The sequence below is a fragment of the Amphiura filiformis genome, chromosome 14 (assembly GCF_039555335.1).
Source record: "Amphiura filiformis chromosome 14, Afil_fr2py, whole genome shotgun sequence".
Taxonomy (NCBI): domain Eukaryota; kingdom Metazoa; phylum Echinodermata; class Ophiuroidea; order Amphilepidida; family Amphiuridae; genus Amphiura; species Amphiura filiformis.
Window position 1 is genome coordinate 17,691,276 of NC_092641.1, and position 16,064 is coordinate 17,707,339.

The 16,064-nt window shown below is 33.8% G+C and overlaps 1 pseudogene; it reads right to left on the reverse strand.

Moving 5' to 3' along the window:
* The window catches only part of LOC140169247 (orexin receptor type 2-like), a 173,961-nt pseudogene that overhangs the window by 99,608 nt on the left and 58,289 nt on the right, over window positions 1–16,064 (reverse strand).

Consider the following 16,064-nt stretch of genomic DNA (forward strand, 5'->3'; position numbering starts at 1 on the left):
GATTATTATCGAAATAGATATTACTAGTTTGGATTATTATTGATATTGATTTTACTATTATTGTTTATTATTGATATGTGTAATATTTTTGATTATTATTGATATTGATGTTAATATTCCTGATTATTAATGATATAGATATTAATAGTTTGGATTATTATTGATATTGATTTTACTATTTTTGATTATTGTTGATATTACTTTTGAGTGGATGATCAGAACGTTGTGAAGAGTGGGAACGCCAAAGGGGACTATACGACCCGCACACACACAGGCTGTGATGTCGGCTGCTGAGTACGTCATCATCACCGCAATCCACCGTCAGTTGCCGTTCCTTGCCGCAAGCAAATCCGCTGCCAGCCGTCTGACCTCGTTGCTTGTTGTCGGGCTCCGTCGAGACTTCGTCACTCATCGCCCAGACAACATCCGGATTTGGTCGCTAGTCTCCGTTTCCTGCCGCAGCCTTTCGTCCCTTGCCGTCGTGTTGTCGCTAAAGGTCGTTCCCACTCGTCACCGAATCTTGTTTTTCCTCTTTTTGTCGTCGCTTTGCCGTCAACATTTTGTGATTTTCACGTTCGTCACCTTTCGTTGCTTATCGACCGTCATAGTGTGACCGGGCCTTTAAATGCGATGACTTTATGTCTGTTTGCTTGCTTACTCTTTAGGTCGACTTATGTATTTGTTCTCCCGTAATTGCTATCAACTCTATCTAGCATACAATGTTTGAAGTATGGTCCTGTTAGCCATGTATCCTCTGCCAACATATTGATGTAATCCTTTTTAGTTGGGCTTCTTGCTTGCTTTTTGTGTTTCGGCTGCCAAATGAAAATGACCTGCAAACTTAAACGGTCTGATCCTGAGTTTCTCAGAGACTGGATGTTATTATCCCCGTTTCTGCAGATTTTACGGTGGTAGTAAATATCTATTTAGAGGGGAGTTGCCCCAGTTTTGTAACAAGGCTGTCACAATCCTCTTCTCCTAAGGAGTTTGTAAAGAATTAGATATTTGTATCCTAGACTGGCGTTTCGTAGGTATTTTATGCCCAAAAAGCACAGAAAGTTTGTCGCTTAACATCGTAAACAAAAGCACAGTCAACAACCGGGATTAATTTTCAATATGATTCAAAAAGTACGTTACCATATTTTAGAAAATCACATAACGATGACAAAAATAGTACATTTTCAGTACATCAAATACACTAGGATAGCTACCAGATATCAATCGAGCACGTTAATCGAAATCAAGATGTAGCCCGTATTCATTAGCCTACTCCCTAAAGGCACAATTCGTTATCAGCTATTGTTATTGTACATTCAGCAATTGACCCCCTGGATTATTGGGTACTATACCCGGAGGCAATCCAATGTATCGGATATTGCTACACTACATAGTCATCATCATTTTCTGAATTACATGATTACCTTTTTTCTAGAGTATCTGATTGCTTTGCCATATATCTGAAGTACTTCAAGGCAAATTATCGTTCCATTCTATCTGGTATCCATATTTTTTTCAACCCTTCATTTCTTTAAAAATGGCATAAGTTTTGCTTGCTTTATCAATTTATCCAAATGGCATAGTATGCATTACATCACAGGCCAATTAGCCTCTGAAATAAAAGTAATCATGATTTCTTTTGAGTACAGAAATTTAAATGGAAGAGGACTTTTTTATATTAAAATACTATACTACAGATCTAATTCAGTATAATTATGTTGTCATCTCGTTAGAGGTTAAATACTAATTTCGGGTGGAATTTTCTCATATTCAGAACTCTCACAGTTAAATGCCACTAATATCAATATGAACACGAATATTTACTAAAAACCGAAGCCGTGCGTATGAATTTTGGCACTATTCCAACAAACATGTCATATAATGAGAGAAAATCTACCATTTTGAAGCATCAAACCCTAAAAAGTATTTTTTTGGCTATATAGCTTAATTAATTTCAGCGATTTTAATGCAGTCTTTTCAGATGCCATACAAACAAATAGTTACTCGTCGTATTTCCATGTATCGCCCATGCCTAATAGTGGTATGTAACCTATAGGTACAATCAAATCCATATTAACTACAGTTAACAATTAGCAATGAACCGTGTGTCCATAGGAAATGACTTATGACTTATGTCACTTCATCAACAGCCAAAGTCAAACATTTAAGTGAAACGCCTGTATTGTTAAGCCAACTTAATGACATGTTTTCAAATCTAAGGCAGGTCATCTACTGGTGATGAATGCAGATCAATGACAACATTTGATGAGCAGTGGTAAAATAAATTCGTGCTAAGATTGATAATACGAATTTGAATGGGGCTTCAACTTTGTCAATACTGCTGTTTTCCTTGTTTTTACCAAAGTTTTCATTTCAAAAATACTTAATGACCACTTTAATGACTTGTCCTGTACTTTGAGACCATTAATAACAATTGTAATATGTGTACACTTTCGCTGAGATCACTTAATAGGTCTTTAAGTTCCACACAAAACTGTTATAATATGTTGATGTACGAATTAATTACAACATCATTGTTGATCATGGAATAAATACCGCTGTATTTCTTTTCAAAGAGTCGTTGAAAAGAAAATAACTGTATGTTTATCCTACTTATTGTGTCTCAAACTTACCTCATAACACTTGGTAAGCCAAAGAGGTTTGTCGAACATTTCCAAGGCCATTTTCAGATTCTCATCTTCTTCTATCGTCAAGAATATCGCTTGTGGTATCATTATTATAAATGCCACCAGCCAAATAAGAAATATTGTAAAAATAGTCCGTGAGGCTCTGACGTGAAACTTCAGCGGATGACATATCGCCATGTAACGATCCACAGCTATAGCTGTTAGTGTGTATGTTGATACGCATGCTGCAACTTCCTGAAAAGTATAGAAATTAGGTCAAATATAGGTTAACTAAGCAAATAATTTATGTTGTCCTTATATTCAAGTTGTCATTTTCGAACTTATTCATCCTCAATGTGCCCAGCAAACACACAAAACTGTTTTAAAACGTTAAAAATATGTTTTGGTTCAGATAAAAAACGTTTTAATAACATGTCGGGATATATAAAGGTTATGGAAACGTATTAAAACGTTTTGTATGAAAATATACTACAAAAATAATATTTCTTCTTTTGCGTGATAAACCCAGAAATATTACTCACGGCTTCAGCGTTGATGGCTTCATCACAAGTGTTTGTTGTGATCTGGTCCATTGCGTTTCCCGCGGAGGTTGGATGCACTCCCACTCCCAGGGTTGAAGGTTGGTTTTAGCAGTAGATCATATCCGTGACTGAGTGTGTAAGCCCCGTTGTCGCGGTTGGTCATTTTGGCCAGTTTCTGCTTCTCTAATTCTACGTTTATGATCCACTGCTAAAATCAACCTTCAACCCTGGGAGTGAGAGTGCATCGAACCTCCGCGGGAAACACAGTGGACAAGCCATCAGCCAAGATGGTAAAAGCTCAAGCCATGAGTAATATTCTGGGTTTGTCACGCAAAATAAGAAATAGTATGATCTACAACCCTACTGGTACATCTGTTTACGGATACTACAACAATATTTTTAAATGATTTCAAAACGTTATTCTCTTGCAAACATTTTTTGCCAAATATTTTGCCAACACTTAAATTACATTATGTTAGAATATTAGCATCAGGTTAATGTTTTTGAATGTTATGATAACGTTTTATATCATTTACATGGGTTTTTTTATAACCCGACATTTAAACGCTTTCTTGCAACCTTTTCAAACCTTTTGCAAAAGATGTCGCTTTGTGTTTGGTGGGTACATAGGATTGTGGGGGTAATAGAATAGTGATAAAATAAAAGTAGTAATTCAAGACATTCTCTTAGGTATCAAAAACCTTTCACCAATATATGTTGTGGTTGGTAATATTATACGTACAGATAAACTACCCTCTCATGTTACAATCTGTTGAAACTTGGTGAAATATGCACCTGTTCATTCATGATCATGTGTTAAGCAATGGGTTCTTTTCTTTGCTCCTTCATACATGAGTGTTTGACACTGACACAATGAGTGTCGTGGGTATTTGATCATCAATATATCATTGATAAGTGGGAATTTGAATATGGCTCATGACGGTTTCTAGTAAACTTGACATTGGCAATTGTGCAAACAATCTTTAAACGTGTTAATCTCTTCTAGTATTTAAAAAATAATACTTTTGTCAGGCGATGTCAAATAAGTTCCCCGCGTTTATTTGAATTTGAAGCATTCATTTCGTGTTGTGGATTGTCAGTTGCTTGTTTTGAATTATTTTTTAAAACCGGATTAGTATCTATTTGTGTGTAAAAATACTCATATCATAATCTTACAAAATTAGTAGCAGATTCTGTTATTAAAATTGATGTTTTGATTAAAAAGTGTTATCGTAAGCATTGCATGTATGTACTTGTGTACTTATAAGTTTATTGATCAGTTAATTTGATGCAAAACGCGATGATTTTATAATAAAGGTAACATAGAGACAAAACAATCAAAACGACATTTAGAATCCAATTACCTGTTTCCTATTTACAAATAAATCTTAGGTCGTGTTTCTTTAAAAAAAGATGAAATATGAAAAAAGATACATGTCATTGACGATCTTTACATGTAAATTGCCATGCCGTAAGATATGATGACGTATCAGAGTCATATGTATTCTCTTTTCAACCGAATTGTCTGTTTGCATTTAAATGTGTCGTTTCTATTTCTTGAATGTTCTGCTTTATGTATGGATACAATTCACTTCCCACATTCTAATGTCTGAAGTATATGAGCTAGTAATTCATTGGTTACCTTTTTCTGTGGAATAGACATTTCCGAGGCTTTGAAAACATATCGTTTTTGTGGTCTAATTAAAATGTATGTTTCTGTGAATTTTCACTGTTGCTTGCCATTATCAAACAGAATTGTCGACCGCACTTAGGTCAATCAGGTGATTAATAATTTTTTATCGTAAGTATTATGTACTTATATAAGGTGTTTTCTTTTCTTTTTTCAAATTTGTGATTAAAGTCTTGATTGAAATAAAATGCAATAGCGTTATATTAAAGGTAACCTAGACACAACAAAATCAAAACGACATTCAAAACCCAATTACCAGATCGGATTTGCATTTCGTAGGCCTATCTTTCATTCTCGTTCAAAGAACAGTTAACAACAAATGCGGATTATGTTTCCACTGAGGTATCCTGTTCTTGACACCGCAAATACATGAAGCAGACGAGAGAAAAGAAAAATGCGGTGATATAATATGCATATGATTTCCCGAGAAAGTGAGATCAATCACTTGGCGATAAAGCACCTCGTTAATACTATTTACAAATATATCTTAGGTCATGTTTCTTTAAAAAAATGAAAGACGAAAAAAAGATTCATGTCATTGTCGATCTTTATATCAACACGCTCACACGTAAGTGCCCGTAAGATATAATTGCATATCAGATGCATACGTATTGCCATATGCAACCAAATTGTCTGTTCACACGTAAATGTACGTTTCTATTTCTTGAATGTTTTGCTTTATGTATGGATATAATTCCCTTCACACATTCTGATGTCTGATGTTTATGTGCTAGTATTTCATTCGTTATCTTTTTTCTGTGGTTAGACATTTCCGAGGCTTTGAATCGTTTTTGTGGTCAAATTAAAATTTATGTTTTTGTGAATTATTCACTGTTGCTTGCCATTATCAAACAGATTTGTCGACAGTACTTGTGATAATCAGGTGATAAACAAGTTTCTTATCGTAAGTATCACGTACTTTATATAATGTGTTTTCTTTTTCTTTTTAAAATACGTCGATTTTAACTTTTCCGCATATCCTCACATAAAGACTGGATTGAAATAGAGACAAAAGAATCAAAAAACATTCAAACCTCAATTACCTGAGTGGATTTCCTTTTTTTTTTAAAGCGATAGCGTTATATTAAAGGTAACCTAGACACAACAAAATCAAAACGAAATTCAACCCTCAATTACCTGAATGGATTTGCATTTCGTAGGCCTATCTTTTATTCTCGTTCTTAAAACAGTTAACAACAGATGCGGATTCTGTTTCCACTGAGGTATCCTGTTCTTGACACCGCAAATACATGAAGCAGACGAGAGAAAAGAAAAAATGCGGTGATATAATATGTATATGATTTCCCGAGAAAGTGAGATCAATCACTTGGCGATAAAACACCTCATTAATACCATTTACTTATATATCTTAGGTTATGTTTCTTACAAAAAAAGAAAGAAAAAAAAAACAAGAAAAAAACAGATACATGTCATTGTCGATCTTCATATCACGCGATTCACATGTAAGTTGCCGCAAGATATAATTGCATATTAGATGGATACGTATTGTCATATGCAACCAAATTGTCTGTTCACACTTAAATGTATCGTTTCTATTTCTTACTTAAATGTATCGTTTCTATTTCTTTCTATATCCTATATGTACGGATATAAATCCCTGCAGACATTCTAATGTCTCATATATGTGCTAGTATTTTATTGATTACTGTTTTTTGTGGTTTGGCATTTCCGAGGATTAGATAATATATCGTTGTTGTGCTGTAAAATAACATTTTTTACGAATTAAGTATCCATAAAGCATGACATTCCGGAGCTTTATATCTGTATTTGCTCTGAAGTAAAATCGTAAAAAAGAGCAGATTTGTCTGAAGGTAACAGACCATGTGGATTTCAGACTATAGACCTATACAGACTTGACATAACTATACACATGGAGTGATTTTTCACGAAGAGCCATGGCTAGTCTGTGTTTGCATAACCAGCACATGCAATTATCAATTTGGGTGTGTCGAGAGATCGTTATGACGTAGAGAATTTGCATATAATGTTGACTTTTAAAATCATATAGAATATTGCAGGACTTATCACTATGACTTTGAAAATCATATAGAATATGGCAGGACTTATTATTACAAAGTGATTGATTATTAGCGTATCTGTGTCTCCATGCGGACACAGGCATATCGCTCACAGTTGTTTGATGTGATCCTTTATTAAATTTTCTGACAAATCATTATATAATGTTCAATTATAGACCTGTCACACCAATATATACAATGTATACAATATATACAATGTATTATACATACATTTAAAGATGTTTTTAACATAGAATTTCGTTTTGTTTAATCAACTTATTCATCTTTTTCTGCTTTTTTAGTAATTTTTATTCTATTATTGTATATTTGTTTGCAAATATAGGGCACTTTTTTACAAATATTTTTAATTTAATTTAGCCAACTAATATAAGTCATTCCTTACATTTCATAATAAAATTATTTACAAAATTCCCTTGCTATAAGTAACTCTTTTTTTTATGTAATGCCCTTTTACCCCTTGTAAAGATGAAAAAATTATATAAGATAGATAGCGCCATCAGTGTTCACTTTTTCTTTAAAATGACGTAGTTTTACATGCCGTTAAACAACCGTGCGCCATGATGATTAATCCTGTTACGGTGAATTGTAATTATTACCAAATTCAAACAATATAAAGTAAGCTAAATTTACACTAGATCGTTGAGCGATGGCAATTTATCACCGCTTTTTCATTTCATATACTAATCGCAGGGATTGCAGACGACCATTATATTGAAGCTATCGAATACAAATTAATTAATATAAAAGTTGGGTATAATGATGGGACCTTTTAGCCACCCCATTGTTGATTGAGAAAACAATCCAGTAAGCTTTCTGTAGGGATTTAAATTTGCAAATCCACATCTCAAAGTTGGAGTGATTATCGACTACTACACAAAATATTCAAAAAGAAAAAACAACTGATCACCGCTATGATATTATATCCCCTTACAGCTTTCAATCATGTTTATATAGCAGTTGTTGAAAAAAGAGAAATAGGAGGATCTATTATTGAATTGAAATATCAAGTTGTTAGTTTAAATATCAAGTTGTTTTCATTACAACTGCATTATGCAACAGACTTTAGGAATTGCTAAGATATGTTTTCCAGAAAAATGAAATAATAAGCACTTCCAGAATACTAATTAAATTTAAACATGCGTATTATTGACTCATTCACGGCATGGTGTGTAAAACTGTAGTCATCTGAAAAGTAAAGTGTACAAGAATTGCGCTACTTAACAGTTAGCAGCCTGGACAACCGATTCTTTAGAAATGCTTAGTCGCGCTGAAAGTCGATCGATACATGTTAAAATCAGCACAATTCAGAGATACACCTTTTTGCTATGAAATTAATTTTCTCGGTCAAATATAAAGCAATATTTGTTTTTCTTCAGTAATGTCAGTTAAAAACTTGGTGCTTGGATATACATTTTTTTTACAAATCCTGGTGTTAAAATTAAGCATCAAATTGTGTCTTTTAGTGTGATATTTTTGATTTTTATAGGCCTTCAGTTCGCCCGCGAGCTTTTTACGGAATTCATTTGTTAGCGTCTCAAACTAATATAGTTTGCTAAAGAAAGATATTTCCCACCTCTGTAAAGCACATCGTGTGGGTCTATACATTATAGTTTTGTTAGAATTTCCGTTTTTATTTTACCCTTTTTCCCTTCATACTTCAAAAATGTCTAACTCAGTACTTTTATCTCGAGAGCAACCAGCACAAATGGTCGATATTTCCTTTGTTGTTTATCCAGGTCAATTTTCCATTGAAAGCAAATTGCCCGACCAGCGATTTGGTAGCCCAAATCCCCAATTGAGTGTTCTGGTTAAACATGATCAGTAGGAGCGCTATAGGCCTGGGAATTTCTTTGCTATATTGAAGTTCTAGCAACACTGTAGCCATGCCGGTATTCGTATTAAACCCAGGGATATCGATCCACAATGCTAGTATTAGCCTTAGATTTCACTCGTTGAATTTTGAAAAATGGTCAGCCGGCAGTTAAAATGGTGAAATGAAAACGCAAATTCTGACAAAACTATGATATATCGCTCACGGTGATGTGCGTTAGAAAGTTGGGGAAAATCCTTCATTAGCGAACTATCTTACTTTGAAAAGCTAAAAGGTTGATCCAAAAAAAGGCTCGCGGACAGAGTTTAAGCCTATCAAAATCGAAAATCTTACACTAGTTTAACACTAGAAAAAAATACAGTGTATCAAGCACTACAATTTTTCCTGACATTTACTGAAAAAATGAAAATGATTGCTTTTCATTTGGCCGAGAAAATTAATTTTACATCGAAAAGGTGTAACTAAAAATTTAGCTCATTTCAACACCAAATTCGATCGTTTGTATTGCCTCATTAAATGACTGAGTGAGCCTTGCCAAACAAAAGAATCGGTTGTCCAGGCTGCTAACTGTTAAGTCTTGTTTGCATCTGTAAAGGGGTAGAGTAACAAACGACAGGGATATTTAAACAAAAAAGTTTTAAGCATAAATGCAAGGCATAACTCATATTTTGCTTAATTTAAATTTCAAAAGTATGTAAATATCACTCTCAAATTGCATACAAATGTACAGTTAATGAACAAAAGTTACAACAAAAATAAAGCAGAAAAAGACGGACATGGTGTCTAAAACCAAAGCTAATTACACCCGGCAAACCTGTAAACAATCCACAAGTGAGCAGTCTAAGTCAGCTATAACAGACCATGCTGTACAACAAAACCATTTTTTCAATTGGGACAATGCTAAAGTTCTATGCAAGGAGTGTGATACTACCTGAGTCACGTGTATGATCCTCTCCTGGCTGTAAATACACCCTCTACAGTCGGGATTCGTCCTACCGGAAGTAAGGATCATCCATCATCATTCTGATGATGCCTGTCGACCATGATAGGCGAAACCGTGAATAGTGAGTAAATTATTTGGTTTTGTTTCAATGAAAATTTTCCTTAATGTATATCTACAAACCTGATGAATCTATTCAGTGATTTAAGGATTATTATAGTTCAACTGTCAATTATTGATTAAATATACCTCTTTTTAATAAGTACTTTCAAGGATTTGAAAGTCCACTCAGTCCCAAGGTCAAATACTATTCAAGTAAGAATTCCAAAATTTGATATATTTTTAATGTGAATGTCATCGTTAAAGGCCTATAACTCAAAAACATGCCTGGCGACTTATTTCGTGTTTTGTTGGAGCTGGTCACATGTGTATATTTGTGCGATAACTGTTGGCATTGTGCATTTTTTTCTTACGAAGCTATTTGGAGGTAAACAAAGTTGTGTAAACGCAATTATATGACAATGTCTCATTGATGTTATTCAGGCGTTTTACGTTTGCCTTTAACCAGTGCAGACGAATTTTTGTTTTTAGGAATGTTTTCCCCCCGTTTTGGTGTTTGTTGGGTAAGTTAATCCAACGGGTCTCTTTTTCCTATTAAAGGTAAGCCTACGGATAGGCCTTCATCCTGTAAACAGCCCAAAACCAAGCCCTGAGCTACGCCAAGGCGTAATCTCCAATAAGAATATTGTTTTTTAGTTAACTTAAGGTTACACGAAGAAACGTAATGATAAAAAACGTATAAAAGACGTATAAAGTTGTTCTCTAAAACCGCGTTTTCTCAGCAATCAAATATCGCAGTGAGTCAAATGTTGGTGCATGGATGTATCTTTACATTATTTTTGTGTGTTTATAAAAAAATTTAGAATCCGTTTGAAAATCCTTCGTTTAAATCATTTTTACGCACCGTTCACAAGATCAAAAACACGTTCCATGCAGTTTTTTTCAAATGTTCGCTCCGTATAAAACCACGCCGAGTGATTGTTTTCTCCTTTTTTGTATTGTACTACAAATCGATTAAAGAAATAATGTTGCCATGGGGAAGAACCAAATACAGTACCGATTAAATTTAAAAAGCCCGTTTTTGGGGAACATTTTCGAGAATCTTGTCTGAGAAAAACTGTTTTGTGAAATTATCGATATCTTGATAACGGGGCGTTAATTTAGACATCTGAATACCTACATTATTTCTCAACATTCTGCCAATTGCTATCCCATTTGATTTTCACTCCAAATTAAAGCTAGTATTGAAAAAAACGAGGTTTTTCCTCCATCACTTCGTTCAAAATTTCAGCGCCGACATGCGTGTTTATTCTAAGAGCCATTGTGCGGACGCGATTGTAATCATTAAGTAATTGCATCAATAGTTACATATCCGCTTCGAGAACAAGAAATTTCGTAAGCTGATGTATGGTCGAGTGGATAGGGCGTTGGACTGGGAATCTGTTATGAACAATTTTTGTGGGTTCGAGTCCCCGTGTGGCTGAATTTTCTTTCCTTTTTTTTTTCTCTTTTCTCATTTTTACTTTCTTTCTTTCCTCTTTTCTTTCACTTTTTCTTTTTTCATTTTTTTTATTTCTTTCTCTCTTTCTTCCTTTCTTTGTCGTTCTTTTTCTTTCTCTCTCTCTCTTTCTTTCTCTTTTTCTCTATTTCTTTATTCTTTCTTGCTCCTTTCTTTTTAGTTTTATTTGATTGATTCGCTGACTGCAGTGAATCGTGATTGATTGTTTTTCACTTTATATAATTCAGAAATTTGTAGGCCTGCTAAGTCTGTCTTTTTGAATATTCTTCCCACTTTGAATTCGATTTGCAAATAATTGCTTTTTGATACTGTTGTTGATGTTATATTTAAAATTTATAAAATCCTTATGAAAATTGCCGAAAACGGCTTGTGCCCCTCCCTCGGCATCCGACCCGGCATGCCGCCCCTCATGACACCCCGCCCGCCCCCGACTCACGAGCTCCGGGCACGAGCTAAGCCAAGTTTCATGTCTTGACCGTGGATCAATATTCTATTGTAAAGTAGGCCTACGTCCCAGTACGCTTGTTCATTTTCTGCATGGCTGTTTCTGTTATGAACTTACGCCCCTCTGAAATCAAGTGCATGAAAAACTCTCGGCTAACCTTAATATGCTTAGAGAAACAGCGGCAGTGCGTGCGAAAATATTATATTCGCGTTTAAGCGAAGCACATTTAGCGAATATGTCTAAAATTGAATATTATATATTGTTTTGTTACAAAAATTATTGATTTATTGACTGTTTTATTGATTTTTCACTACTTAAATGTCAAGTACTATATACATGATATACATCATTTTAAAGCTAATTTCAAGCAGAATATTTTGGTTGAATATCTCAAAAATGATGATTGTCGACTTCAGGGCTCAGTTGTGCTGCATGGTCACAAATGATCACATGAAACAACCGTGTTAACGTTGATTATTGTAGAAATTAAGTTTAAAATGAATACGTATCGTTTCCGATATGTGTTCCCAACACAATGTATATCCACATTTCATCGTATCAAATACTTATATAATTGTTATGTAAAATGCTGCGAGTTCTGATGACATAACACATTCAAATGATTTGTCATTTTCTAACAAATTGTGTTTTCACAGTTAAAGTGACAACATCCTGTTGTACCGACGTTTTTGTTCTCGTATTCATTCGAAAAGTCTTTCTTATTTTGATTATGTTCTTGGCATTTTCGCTAATCGAATCATTTATTCAATTTTGTTTACGAGTAAGTGCGTAATTATTGTCACTACCCAGTGAACACAACACCTTTTACAGAAAATATTTAAATATCCGGTTATATAATTGTACAAAAACGTATAAACTATTTCAGTAACATTCAAAAACATGTATGAAATTATGCTACACACATTCTAGTGTTATTGATGTGTTGACAAAGTGTATTGCAAAAATGTTGCCCAAAGTATTTAGCAATAACGTTTTGAGGACATTTTGCTTCTTGTTGTTTTTGCATAAAAAATATTTTATATAAGTCGACATTTATATGTTATTAAAAACTTACTAATCAAAACTGAAAGAGGCTGATATCACGTTTATAACGATTTCAATCGTTTTTGTGTCTGCAAGAACATTATTTAAACATGGAGGCATGCTAATAAATGTTAATAAGGACATGAAATAATTAAACATCAACCAATACTAACGATTTGAACAACGATATGTATCTATATTGTTTTAACATGTAAAACGTATGGAATAGATCGGAAATCAAATAGTAAAATGTTTGTTCCGGCAAATGTTGGGTGTAAACATCAATTCAACATAATTTTTGAGGCATGTAGGTATATTGTGTAGCTCAAGAAACAGTGAAACTTGTAATATTTTAAATAATTTGTCAAAAAATTGAAAGTGTTTCGAATGATAAAAAAGAAGACTATCATGTTAAATTAAGAACACATCTGACTACATAGGATTCAATGGAATATGTATTTAACTTGAGGAACAGTTTGCATCCCTTTTAATGGAAATTGGAGCAACTATATTTTCCCCCTATATAATATACAAATTGACCTTCGACCTGTTGAGCATCATATTGGTAAGTTCATACGCGCAAATATGTTGCTTTTTTGTGATTCTTAGATATCCAGGCAAATAATTTGATATGTTTTTTTTTAGTAAATTTAGAATATTTTGAATTTTTTCCACTCTATATGAGCATGTAGGGGGGCTGGGATTCCAAAAAAGCTTGGCAGGCAAAATATTTGAATTCAGCATACTAGAATTAACCAAGATAATTTGGTTGCCAGCTTTTACGCGAACTTGCCGCTTGATGCTTAAATAAGCACATTATTTCCAAAATAGAACCGGCAATCTAAACCACCTGTGGGATTATAATATTGATATGAGTCTGTAAATGATGCATACCATAATATATTTTTGTTTTACTCTTTATTTATCAAATGGTGCATTTATGCAGCATTAAACACAGTATTTACATTCTCATACCTGTTTACGTTACATAGATAAAAAAGGAGTCAAAAAAAAAAAAGTCAGTATACCATATGTTATAAATGTGATGCGCCCTGGGTAATTTAATTTGATTATTTATCTTTGTTTACAAAATTACATGAGTGATGACATTTTTGGGGAATTCCCTTCTCAAATTGAGCAAAACAAATTGAATCATATCTAATATGGGATATTTTGACCCCCCTGATATTGTAAAGTAAAGATGACATCACATGGGATTCCCCCAGGAAATGATGTCATGGGATTCCCCTCAGGAAGTGATGTCATAATTATGAAAGGTAATGTGTATAATTATTCTTGGAATTTTCCCAGATTGCACGACCTGTTGTGAAGAGGTGAATGAAGTAGTTGGTTATTAATAGATGTGGATTTTGGTTGCTATGAAGCAATGTCAACAGGTTTATGACACAGACATTTACTTATTATGAAGCAGTGAGCTGTGTGTATGGTGCAGCAAAATATTCACAAAGTTGAATATTGAATCAGCATTGGAATTATAGCAAATGTGCTATATTTAAGTCGCTGAACGGGGAAGATAGTGTGGAGACATCCCGAAAAGGAGGGATTTATTGTGATCTTCGTCGTCATGCTGATAACTGATTCAAAGTCTGTCAAGTAGGAGAACTGCGCAAGGAGTAAAGAAATTTGGAGAATTGCGCAAGGAGTTTAGCATTGGAGAACGGCGCAAGGAGTTAAGTATTTGGAGAACGGTGCAAGGAGTTATACACGTGCAGCACCATTTTCGTGTGAGGATTTTATACGCAAGGATTTATAAATGCATGTGTACAATGGACTTCGCTAACTTTCGCAGGTGTCCAGAACACTGCAAGAACTCTAGAAGAAGACTGCTGGCTAAGTACTGAGTAGTTGAAATATTATTGTGATTGTGTGATTATTTTATATATACATTTGTTGTCGTTATATTGTACCAATCAAATATTACTTTCAATTAAAGACTTAGATTTTGTTAGCATAATCAAACAGTGTATCATCTGTGTTGTACAATCGTTTTAATTGAATTTGGGTAAAAGGTGATTTTGGCCTTGAGTCAGTACGACTCGTGACATAGATTTATACCTGCTGTCGATACCGACAAAAGCGATGTAATGTTATTTAAAGCGTATCAGAAATCAGTTAGAATACCAAGGTTAAACAGTATACAACATTCTCGTAAATGGTATAGAACTGTTTCTACTACCTGCATCTCAAATAAGAAGTCAGTTATTTATTTACTGCTTTTTCACTTGATATCGTATATGATGACTTACCCAACAAGTTGAACGTTTCCTGAATAAAATCGGTAATTGGAACATACTTTCTCTACGGCATCAGACAAAGAATTGTGTATTGGTTTTTATATAGTTAATTTGTTGACAACTTTGTAGCGATATAAGAGATAGCCTCGGAGAAACTTAAAATTATTTAATAGGCTCTACTGGTTTAGTTACACGAAAGTGTTAAGTGATATATATGAAAACTATTGGAACGTTTATATTGGAGTGTCTGTTGCTTCAGTTTATGTCAAATTGTTTGCAAGTAGAATTGATAACTTGAAAAAGTGATACAAATATGATTGAGTTGAAATCTAAAACAAAGACATACCATTAATCTGTTTTCTGAAATAAGACCACATTGCAAATACATTAAAAGTAGAAAAAATATTTCGATGGTCTCTCAGGTATAGTTTGTAAATTGTTAATAATGAAGTGTCACTCAATAAAACAAATTATACGCTTAGTGTAATCCTCAAATTTCACCCACAAAATGTGACTAGAAATATTTGAATACAGATGCAATTAGTTACCTTATACAGCTGAAACCACCACAGTGATATTTCAATTGCAATTACCTTAGGATTATCTTGTAATTTATACCACGAATGCACTTCAAAAGTGACAGAAAAACATTAATGAACATTTAAAACCTCATAATATTTAAAACAAAAACACATATTAGCTCATGTTGCTTGCTTTGATATATCTTAAAATGGAAAAGGATACATATCATATGAAATCCTTACCCCTATCAATTCGCGTTCTTTTTACCACATACACTACAATATTATACTATGAATATTTGTTTTATAAATTGCCGCAAGTTGCAATGACATATCACATTCACAAGCATTGCCAATTTGTACCAAATTGTTTTTTCACGCTTTAAATGTTCTTTTCTACAGTACTTGTGTGTTGTTACTCACGGTATTTAAATATGGATACCCCCTGGAGACATTATATGTCTGCTAGTGTTTCTCCATTATGTTTTTCTGTGGTTTGACATTTCCTAGTCTTATATTTGCCGTTCTGTGGT